The sequence below is a fragment of the Trichechus manatus genome, unplaced genomic scaffold (assembly GCF_000243295.1).
Source record: "Trichechus manatus latirostris isolate Lorelei unplaced genomic scaffold, TriManLat1.0 scaffold00119, whole genome shotgun sequence".
Classification (NCBI taxonomy): domain Eukaryota; kingdom Metazoa; phylum Chordata; class Mammalia; order Sirenia; family Trichechidae; genus Trichechus; species Trichechus manatus.
The window spans coordinates 9,078,353-9,088,242 of NW_004444055.1; positions in this window are offsets into that span (position 1 = coordinate 9,078,353).

Here is a 9,890-nt window from a genome sequence, read left to right on the forward strand (position 1 = left end):
AGTTAGACTGCTGTTCACCTGACCTGGAATTTATCTGTTTGTACAGATCAAGTAAATATTTAGTAGATTTCCTATCTATTTGACTCCTAGGGACACCGTGACTAAGTAGCCAGTGCCATAAGTACATATGAGTCAGACTATTCTGATTCCTGCTTTGACTCCTCTGTCCGTTACTTTAACCATGCCCACCTTGTCTTTGTAGATCGAGTGCAGCCACCTGGCCCCTACTACCATGGGGTCCAATCAGCCCCACTGTAGTTAGGTGTCCTAATTCAGTTAGGGCAGTTCCCACTGTCAAATCTGATTTACATAAAATAGCAATCACAGCAGTCTTCAAGGATGCTGGAGATCCCTTCACAAATTTGTTCCTCACAGTCGTGGTAAAAGGTGTGTCCTCTGGGCACTCCATGTGTGGGTCTGTGGGTTTAACCTGATAAATCCACTTAACATGCCAATCTCCTTAAGCCTTTGGATACTTTCTTCTACAGTATACCAAAGCAGGTCTGGTGCTTCAACTTGATTTAGTGTAAGCCACCTCGTAATCCATGCTTCAGCAACCCGACCAAATAAACTATTAGATCCTTTTCTAACTTCTTGAGCTGAAACATTGAATGAAGAATCTGTGCTTAGTGGACCCATGTCAATAAACTGAGACTGATCCATCCTCATGTTCCTGGCACCGTTATCCCACCTCTTCACATATTCCCCAGGTTTCTGTTTGTACATATTAGAAAAGTCAAGCAGTTCTTTTGGAGTGTAGCATAACTCCTCCTGGGTCACACTTCGTATTTCACGTTTTGGGGCTCGCTGGGACTTAAGTCTAGTTATAGGTCAAGAAGCCAGAATCAGTAGTATGGAATTGTTTTGAGAACATTCAGCATTGTCTTGTAAAGCAACTGCCTCAGGTGATGCCCCAGGCAATGACTCAGGCAAGGGCTCTTTAGAGGCAGCTGGACTAGGGCTAATCTGATTAGATGGGAGTGGAGGGGTAATGGTTTTTCTGGGCAGGGTGGTTTAGCAGACAAACATGAAGTAATCTCTGCAGATGGGAGTGGTTCTGCTGGCAGGAGTGATTCAGGAATTCTGCTGAATTGAAGGCCTCAGTGTCTCCAGCTTCCGGATTATCTGCCCATATGTCCCCACCCCAAGTTTCAGCATCTGATTTCTTCCCAATCAATGCCCTTACTTTAACTTCAGATGCCTCTCGAGGTTGGTAATTGAGCTGGCATAGTAATTCAGCCACTCTTACAATAAGACTCTGGGCTTGGTTTTTTGACAATTTCAGCTCTGTTACTGCAAGAGATAAGGATTTCTTTCAAAGCACAAGTGGAAGCCTTAAGGTCATTTAAGTGGCATTTGAACTTTGACTCTGAAGCCCTGAGCCCATCTCTTTCTTTCACCACTTTGTTTAGTGAAAGTAGGGCCAACCAACCAGCTTCCTTATACTTCTCATACTGACAAAACTGCAGAAAGATATCACACATGTGTTCACCCAGAGCCTTGCCTTTCACCGATACCTCATCTACTGGTGGGGATATTTTTCATATTTGTATCACCACCTCACACCATGGATTAGCAGTGCCCTCTTTAATGCTGGTAGCAGAGTCATCAACATCTTTAAGACTAACCAGACTTGAGAGTCAATTTAGAAAACCCATCCTTACAATTTTGTTTCTCTAGAACCATTCTCATTACCAAATGTCTTAGGCTGGGTTATCTAAAGAAGCAAAACCAGTAAAGTATATAAATACATAGAGAGAGATTTATATCAAGGAAATGGCTCACGCGATTGTGGAGGCTGGAAGATCCCAAGTCTGAGGATCAGGACAGAGGCTTCTCCCAATTCAAGTAGTTGCAGGGGCAGGTGAACCCAAGATCGGCATGTCAGAGAGCAGGGCTCTTGCTCACAAGCTGTGAAGATCGATGAATCCCAAGATTGGCAGACAAGACTACAAGGCTTCTCCTGATTCATGTAGCTGGAAGGACTGGCAAATCCAAAATTGGCAGATCAGAGAGCGGGGCTCCTGCTCACAGTCTGTTAAGATTGACGAATCACAAGATTGGCAGATAAGCTGATAGCTCAAGTCCCAAGAACCTGCAGTCAGATGAACAGGAGGCAGCCTCGGGATCCAGAGCAAGCAAAAACCCAGAATGTCTGCTTATATTTAGATGTAGGCCACACCCCCAAGGAAACTCTCTTTCAACTGATTGGCTACTCACAGCAGATCCCATCATGGAGTGATCACATGTAAACACTGAGAATCATGGCCCAGCCAAGTTGACACACAATCTTAACCATCACAGATACACAGGCGCTCTAACACATAACCGGCCTTGAACTTGCTATCTTTTCTGCCCAGATACTCTTGTCCACTCACTACATGTAACAGCTCAAATGTCACTACCAGCTGGGCTTCCCCTTAGAAAATACCAAGCCCGATTGCATGCATCTGCCATTATTCTCCCATCCTCCTTACATTGCTTTATTGTTCCCCACAGAACTTAATTACCATTGGAAAAATTATTTGTTTACCTTTTACTTTTGTACGTCTCTCTCCTGTCTCTTGAACATAAAATCTATAAGTGCAGGGACTTTTTTTTTTTTTCACTTTGACCCACATATAATCAAAGCTTGGCAAATATTTTTTGAATACTAGATTAATAGATAAATGTCATAATTCCAAGCCATGTGAGGCAAGCAGAATATAACAAAATGTTTCAGAATGTCTTCACCTGGATTCTAAAAATAAGTAGGCTGAGAGATAGAAAAACATATCTGAGTTCAGCAAACAGTACACCAAATTATAGGGTGGTACCAGGAAGGTAGCCAGAGCACGGGAAAGCCTATGAGGAAGATCTGCCATGACAGCTCAAGAGATTCATTTTCAAGATGCAGAGTATGGACACTAGAGGGACAGTAAGGTACTGGTAATCACTGAGTTAACTTCGCATGTTGTTCTTCTGGATTAAGCTTATTAATGGAATTGTGTTTCAAATGTGAGATTTCTACTTACTTTACCACATTATATATTCACAGAAAGACAGAGCAAGATTTTTCAAAAAATTTAAAAATCAGGTTCTCCAAGTCTGTGAGAAGATCCATGAAAATGGAAATTTTCTTACTCTAATTTCAAGTGGACATTTTAGGATGGAAGTAGGATGGCCATGATGCCACAAATTCCTATAGCTTTTGTGAAATTTGCGATGAACCATACAATTTTGCTCTTTTCACCCTCCAAGAGTAGCTTTATTGGATTGCTTTCCCAATAGCTATGGGGACTGTCATCTTCTTTGAGGAGGAGGTTCAAACGCTGTGTGACCATGAAACTACTACTAAAAAATACATAAGTTGAATGTTAGGCTTCAAGCGAACTTTGAGATCATTTCTCAAATTTCTGATTTAAACATGAGAAGAGTAAGGCTTTCTCAAGTTCTCAGAGTGGAGATTGTGAACCAGATTCTCCTCCTGGCTTTCTCACTTTTCCAGTCTCTTCTGAAAGTAGCACTTACCTCCCACATGACACAGAGATCCACTGTGTCAAGTATTATTTTGCCATGTTCATCTTTTGGGAACTCCTCTCCAGGCTAGAATAGAAGCAGTCATTATAGCAAGGCCACAAAATAATGTTTAGCCATGCTGTCAGGTACATCTAGGGCTGGGACACTAAGCCTCAATGAAAGCAGGTGGGACAACGTTTCAGATCCTAAGTCTAATTAACTAATGCAAAATGATTGCATATGGAGTTGTAAGGAATGTCTTTTAAGAGACAGGCTTTCTATAATCCTTTACCTCTATTACATATTTGAATAAATGTCATTTTCCTACGTACATACTAGTGGGGACTCATATTTGACTTTTGTTATTTTATTCTGTCCAGGACATTTTCTTTTGTGAAACAACTCTCTTTCACCTGGAAAGGTAGTAAGTTACATGTTCTTAATTCCCATCAATAATGGATTGCAATCTTGACCTAGACTGATCTACAGCTGGGTAATCTGTGTTCTTTATTGCTCTAAACACATGACGGTCCAAGGCTAAGCACATGAACCAAACATAATCATTTTAGGTTCTTCTCAAGGTTAATACAGATGGTGGAAGTTCCCATGGAGGGTCTCAAGTATTAATAATCATATGCCTTGAACTGTCATGCAGCCATATTTGCTGCCAATGGAAAATGCAGGGACAAAAATAAAATCAATTTATGATGCAGAAAGAGAGTAATTTCTGCAGACAAATTAGAATCCTGAAATCTAGTCATTCCTTGGACTTCCTATTTACATAAGCCATAAACTATTCTGTCTAAGCTGGCCAAATTGTTTTCTAAAACTTTAAGCCTAGAGTTCTGCATAAATTCAGCCATCAGTGACTAAGTGTACTCTACAAAACCCCATTTAGAAGAGAGAGCCAACAGTGGAAGCAAGGGCCTGCAGGTCTTTCTGAATGTTGCTAGTTTTAGACTCATGCTGAGTGAGCAACACCAAATCTGTCTTCATTTTGAAACTGGTGAGAGATGAGGGAAACTCCTTTTGGACCAAGTGTGAGGCAGTTTCACTGCATCGCCAAAGCTGCATAAAACTGCATCTGTGAACATTCCAGGGGATCTGTAAGCCATAACCAGGACTGTGCTTTGGACAGGGCTATAGTTATTTCTTCAGTTTCTGAGGCAAAGGCTTTGCAGTTCTTGAACTCTCTTCACTTTCATGCATAGTGAAGGGAATTAGAGATTCAAAGATTATTCAGTTAAAAGAAAAGTATTCTTTGGAGTTCTTCCTCAGCATAATAATCCCTATGCCCTCCTAAGAAAAAGCTGAGTTCAGAAATCTATGCCAGATGATGATCATTCTGACCGTGGAAGTGAAAGTGGTTTAATTATGCAAATTGCTAACCTTCAGAGCCATTGACAAATGAACAATATAGAGATCAATATAGTCCAGCTGAAGTTTTTTCAGTGACCTTTCCATGGCTGGTCAAACCAACTTTGGTCGAAGAAAAGTGGCCCAAAGATGCAGAGGTTAAGTTGACTAATATTTTACGCAATTTTATAAAGAGACAAGGAAACATGTAACAGATAGAGTGTGACTAGCTCAGCAAATTCAAAACTGAAATTTGTTTGTAAACATCATTGATTTTAAGCTAAATTTGAGTCATGAATTTAGACAGAACATATGTGAACCTACACTGTAATCAGTAGGAATAGAACTAATTTTTAGATTTTATTCAGTATCTTGAATAAATTTAGTCAGTCCTTTAGTATGATACTTTTAATTATAGGGATCACTACACTCTAAAATCATATAGAATATTTTGAATTCAAATAGAGAAAAATGATCAATGTATCTAAAAGAGATAGAAACTCTGCCCTATGAAAACAGATTAAAGGAAAGGGATTTCTTGCATGTATTGAATACAGTGGACAGCACTGAAAAATAGCTGTGCTGGAGGGTCCCATGACAGGTAATAGAAGAAGAGGTGGCCCCGCTCATTTTGCAAGGACTTGAATGCTCACCTCCTGGAAAGTTATTGGCTTGCTTCTCCTAACACTTAGATATTTTTCTACTGCTTGAAAACTAGGTGACCACAGGGGCAAAATTTCCCTTTCTTCTTGTGTTCCCTTTATATTTGACCTACTCACATAAGCGCTATTATTAGTTTAAGCATATTGTCAGTACACCTATGGAACAATGGCAGGAACTGACTCAAGTGATAAAAATTATTATCGAGTAATAATAATGCTCATCAACCGAATTATGTTTGATAGAGAATACTAAGCAGTTTCACAGTTTTCATCTATCCTTAATTCAACCTATGAGGGAAGACTTAGTATCCCTTTCATGTAGATAACTGAAGGGAAAAAATGTTTTGCACATGTTTATATGTGCTGGACACAATTGAAGAAACGTTAGTTATATCCTGTTTAATACTCAAATTGTTCTCTTATATTGCTCTCTCTATTGACATACATGAGACCTGAGATTCAAAATGATAAGAAATTTACCAAGTCACATTGAAGCCAATGAAAACCAGCACTGATCATAGTTTTGTCTGATTCTATAGTCCATGGGAAATCACAGTGCTTTGGCAAGTGACTCATAGAAAAAAATACTTTAAAGTCACAAAATCTGAGCACAGCAATGATTAGATAGCCATCCTCTTTCTTTTTCTATACTAGGTTGAGTACATGAACATGTGTGAATAAATGTACAAATAAGCACAATTCACAAAACTACTCAACCAATCGCATAACCCATTTCCACAGACAATTAAATTTTACAACTCTGCACTCATAGCACCTTTGAAGTGTAAATATGTCTTCTCTCTTCACAATGCCTTCAGCTATCTTGCTTCAGATGGCTTGTTCAACTTCCTCTTCATTTTGATACATATAAGCTGAATCAGTATGGTGGAACCCAGCATCAATAGCTAATTTGGTTGCCTCCACAGCTTTACTCTTAGAAACCTAAAGAATATCAAAAGATGGTATTAAGGGATTTACTTGATTGAGAGGTAGTTCATGCCACAAGCCCTCGCCTTCACTAGAATGAACCATTTTCTCATATCTTGTGTTACTTCTCCATGTAAAATGACCAGCCAGTTTGCCTCAGACTTTTCCAGTTTTAGTAATGAAAGTTGAGCATCACATGAATTCCTTCAGTTACAAGCAAACTGGGTGTTTTTTTTTTTAACCATTAGACGTCCCTAAGGCCATCTGCAGTTTCAGTGATTGGCTAGAAACACAGATTTCAGAATATGGTTGTATTCATGGTTATGATTTATTACAATAAAGGAATACAAAGCAAAATCAGCAAAAAGAAAAGGTGTGTATGGTGAGGTACAGAGGAAACCATGTACAAGCTTCCAAGAGTCTCCCACTGGAGTCACACAGAATACACTTGATTCCTCCAGCAGGGAATTCTGAAAACACATGGGAATGTTGTCTAAAGGAAAGGTCATTAGTGACAATGTCCAAGGTTTTTACAGAGGGCTAGTCATGTAGGCAACCTTCGCTAAGTATATACCAAAATGCCAGACTCTCAGAAGGAAAGCAGGGATTTAACATAAACCTCATTGTTCGTAGAAACATTTTAGGCAAAATCAACCATCTTTATCAATTAAGGAATAATGGATTCCTACCCAAATCCATGACGTGGATGCCAGTCAGGGCCAATCTTGCAAGCAGATGTTTCTAAGGGGAGCAGTCTCCTGTGTTAATTCTTTTCTATGTAGTCTCTTTTTCTGCACAATATAGTTAAATATTAGGAATGAAAAATGTGTAGTCTAAAATATATATTCATACATAAAAAATTGAGTGTAACCTGCCATGTTGTCAGAAGCTGGTTTTAACAATTTTTAAACATCATTTTGTAATGTATAAACAGAGCCTTATAGTTATTTTTATCTTTCACCATGTTATATAACTTGTAGAAAACTATCATGTTACTAGCCAAAAATGCATACAAATATTTTACATAATTTATGATCTTACACTGCATTACTCACAAAAGAAAAACACTAGACCAACTTAAATTGCTATAAATTTGGAAATAATTTGGTACACTATGATGCATTGATAAGATGGAATATTATGCAGCCCTTAAAAATTAAACATATACAATGCATTTAGGAAGAATTAAAATAAATAGGACAAAAGGATTTTAACATATTAATTACAAAATTAAAAGAGTGTGTAGTTTATATACAGAATAATGTCATATGGTAACATAGTATATATTACGGGGGGCAAGGCCCCAAACTGTTAACAGCATCTCTGAGTGGTGGGACTATGGCTGATCTTTTATCCTCCTATTGATACTTCTCAAAGTTTTTTAGAATTATTATGCATCACATTTTTAGTCACAAAAAAGGATTTGCTTTTAAATAGAGAAAATATCTGCCCTGGCACGACTGAATATAATGGAGTTTCCTGGCAGATACCCAACACTCTAAACTTTCATTTCAAACTGCCTTTGCTCACCTGATAAAGACCTCGCTTGTTGTTCTTCACAACAAAGACCAAGAAGCTCTTCTATTTATAATTAAACCTCTGCTTACCCCCTCCAACTTGATACAAAATTTGAATTTCAGAAGTCTGCTGTCATTGACCAGAGTTGGATTTCCTGAACACTGCCACCATCTCTTTCCTCGCTTGAACTCAGAATTTTTTGACAGCTTTTGGGTTTATGCTATGAATGCATCCAGATCATGGTGCCTCCAACTGGCACATAAACCAGAGACTGCATCAGCCTGAGACCAGAAGAACTAGATGGTGCCTGGCTACCACCAAAGACCACCCTGACAGGGAACACAACAAAGAGTCCCTGATGGAGCAGGAGAAAGGTGGGGTGCAGAACTCAAATTCTCCAAAAAAGACCAGACTTAATGGTCTGACTGAGACTGGAGGAACCCCAGAAAGCATGGCCCTCGGACTCTCTGTCAGCTCAGAACTAAAACAACTCCCGAGCCCAACTCTTCAGACAAACATTGGACTGGACTGTGGGACATAAAATGATACTTGTGAAGGGTATGATTCTTTGGTTAAGTAGATACATGAGACTAAATGGGCAGCTGCTGTCTGGAGGTGAGATGAGAAGGCAGAGATGGTTAGGAGCTGGTTGAATGGACATGGGACATCAGGGTGGAAAGGAGGTGTGCGCTGTCACAGTATAGGGAGAGCAATTAGGATCACATAACAGTGTATGTATAAATTTTTGTATGACAGACTAGCTTGAAATGTAAACTTTCACTTAAACTACAACAATAAACAAAAAAATAAAAAAAAGAAGTGATTAGGTTTAGGGCCCACCCTACTCTAGTATCGACTCATTTACATAACAAAACAAAAACCTATGTCCAAACAGGGTCATATTTACAAGTACAGAGTGAAAAAGTCAACATAATTTTTGGAGAGGACAATTCAATCCACAACAGCCTCTTGTCATCAGAAAATTCTTTTCTCGTTCTATAGACGATAGAGATTTTCTCTCAGTGAGTGTCTAAAAGAAGTCAAAACACTAGCACAAAAATTTGGCATTCAAAATCAAACAGTTAAAGGATAGTTGATAAATGTATAGAAGGTTTAACATAACTCATCTTATTTGCTCACAAGCTTTTGCTGTTGCTCCAGCAAAACTGGTCAGCTGTGCTCTTGATTTCTAATCCATCCTCTTTGTCTTCCATATCAAGGAACGACCCTAACTTCTAAACACAGCTGCCTAGAGTAGTGAATTAAGCTCAGTAGATCATTTCAAGGCAGCTTATTACTCACACCTCAGCAAACACCAGGGGCACTGGCATGGTGGCACTGTCCCCAAGTTCCATAGGGTAATGTGATGGGCCCACATGATAGCATTGAACGCAATGGGTTATGCTGCCACTCAGGAACCCAGGGATAAAGGTTCAGCACCTTTTGTAGCAAACTGTAAGCAAACCTGTTCCCTGTTCCTGAGAAGTGACAGTCACACAGTCATCACACTTGATCATCTTGACCTACCTAGTTGCCTTCATGACTAGCTGCAGAAATGGCTCAGGGTCAGAAGTTAGGCCTTGCAGTCTGGTGCACTCAACAAGGACATGCTGGGAGCTCAGGGCCCAGGGCAGACTGCTTCTCCAACACCTTCCTCCAAAATTCACGGTCTCATGCTGTTTGCTCAGATTCAATGTCAGCTTATACATCATAACAAAAAAAAGTGATACCATACTTTATTTACCACAGAACTTTACGTACCACAGACAATGAAGAGAAACGGAGCTTCGATCTTCCTTCCCTCTTTTCAGAAATGAATTAAAACAGCAATCACTGTTCCCTCCCAAAGTATGGAATATCTTTCATTTATTTAGCTCTTGGGTTGGTTTCTTTCATGTCAGTATTATAGTTTTCCTTGTATAGCTCTTG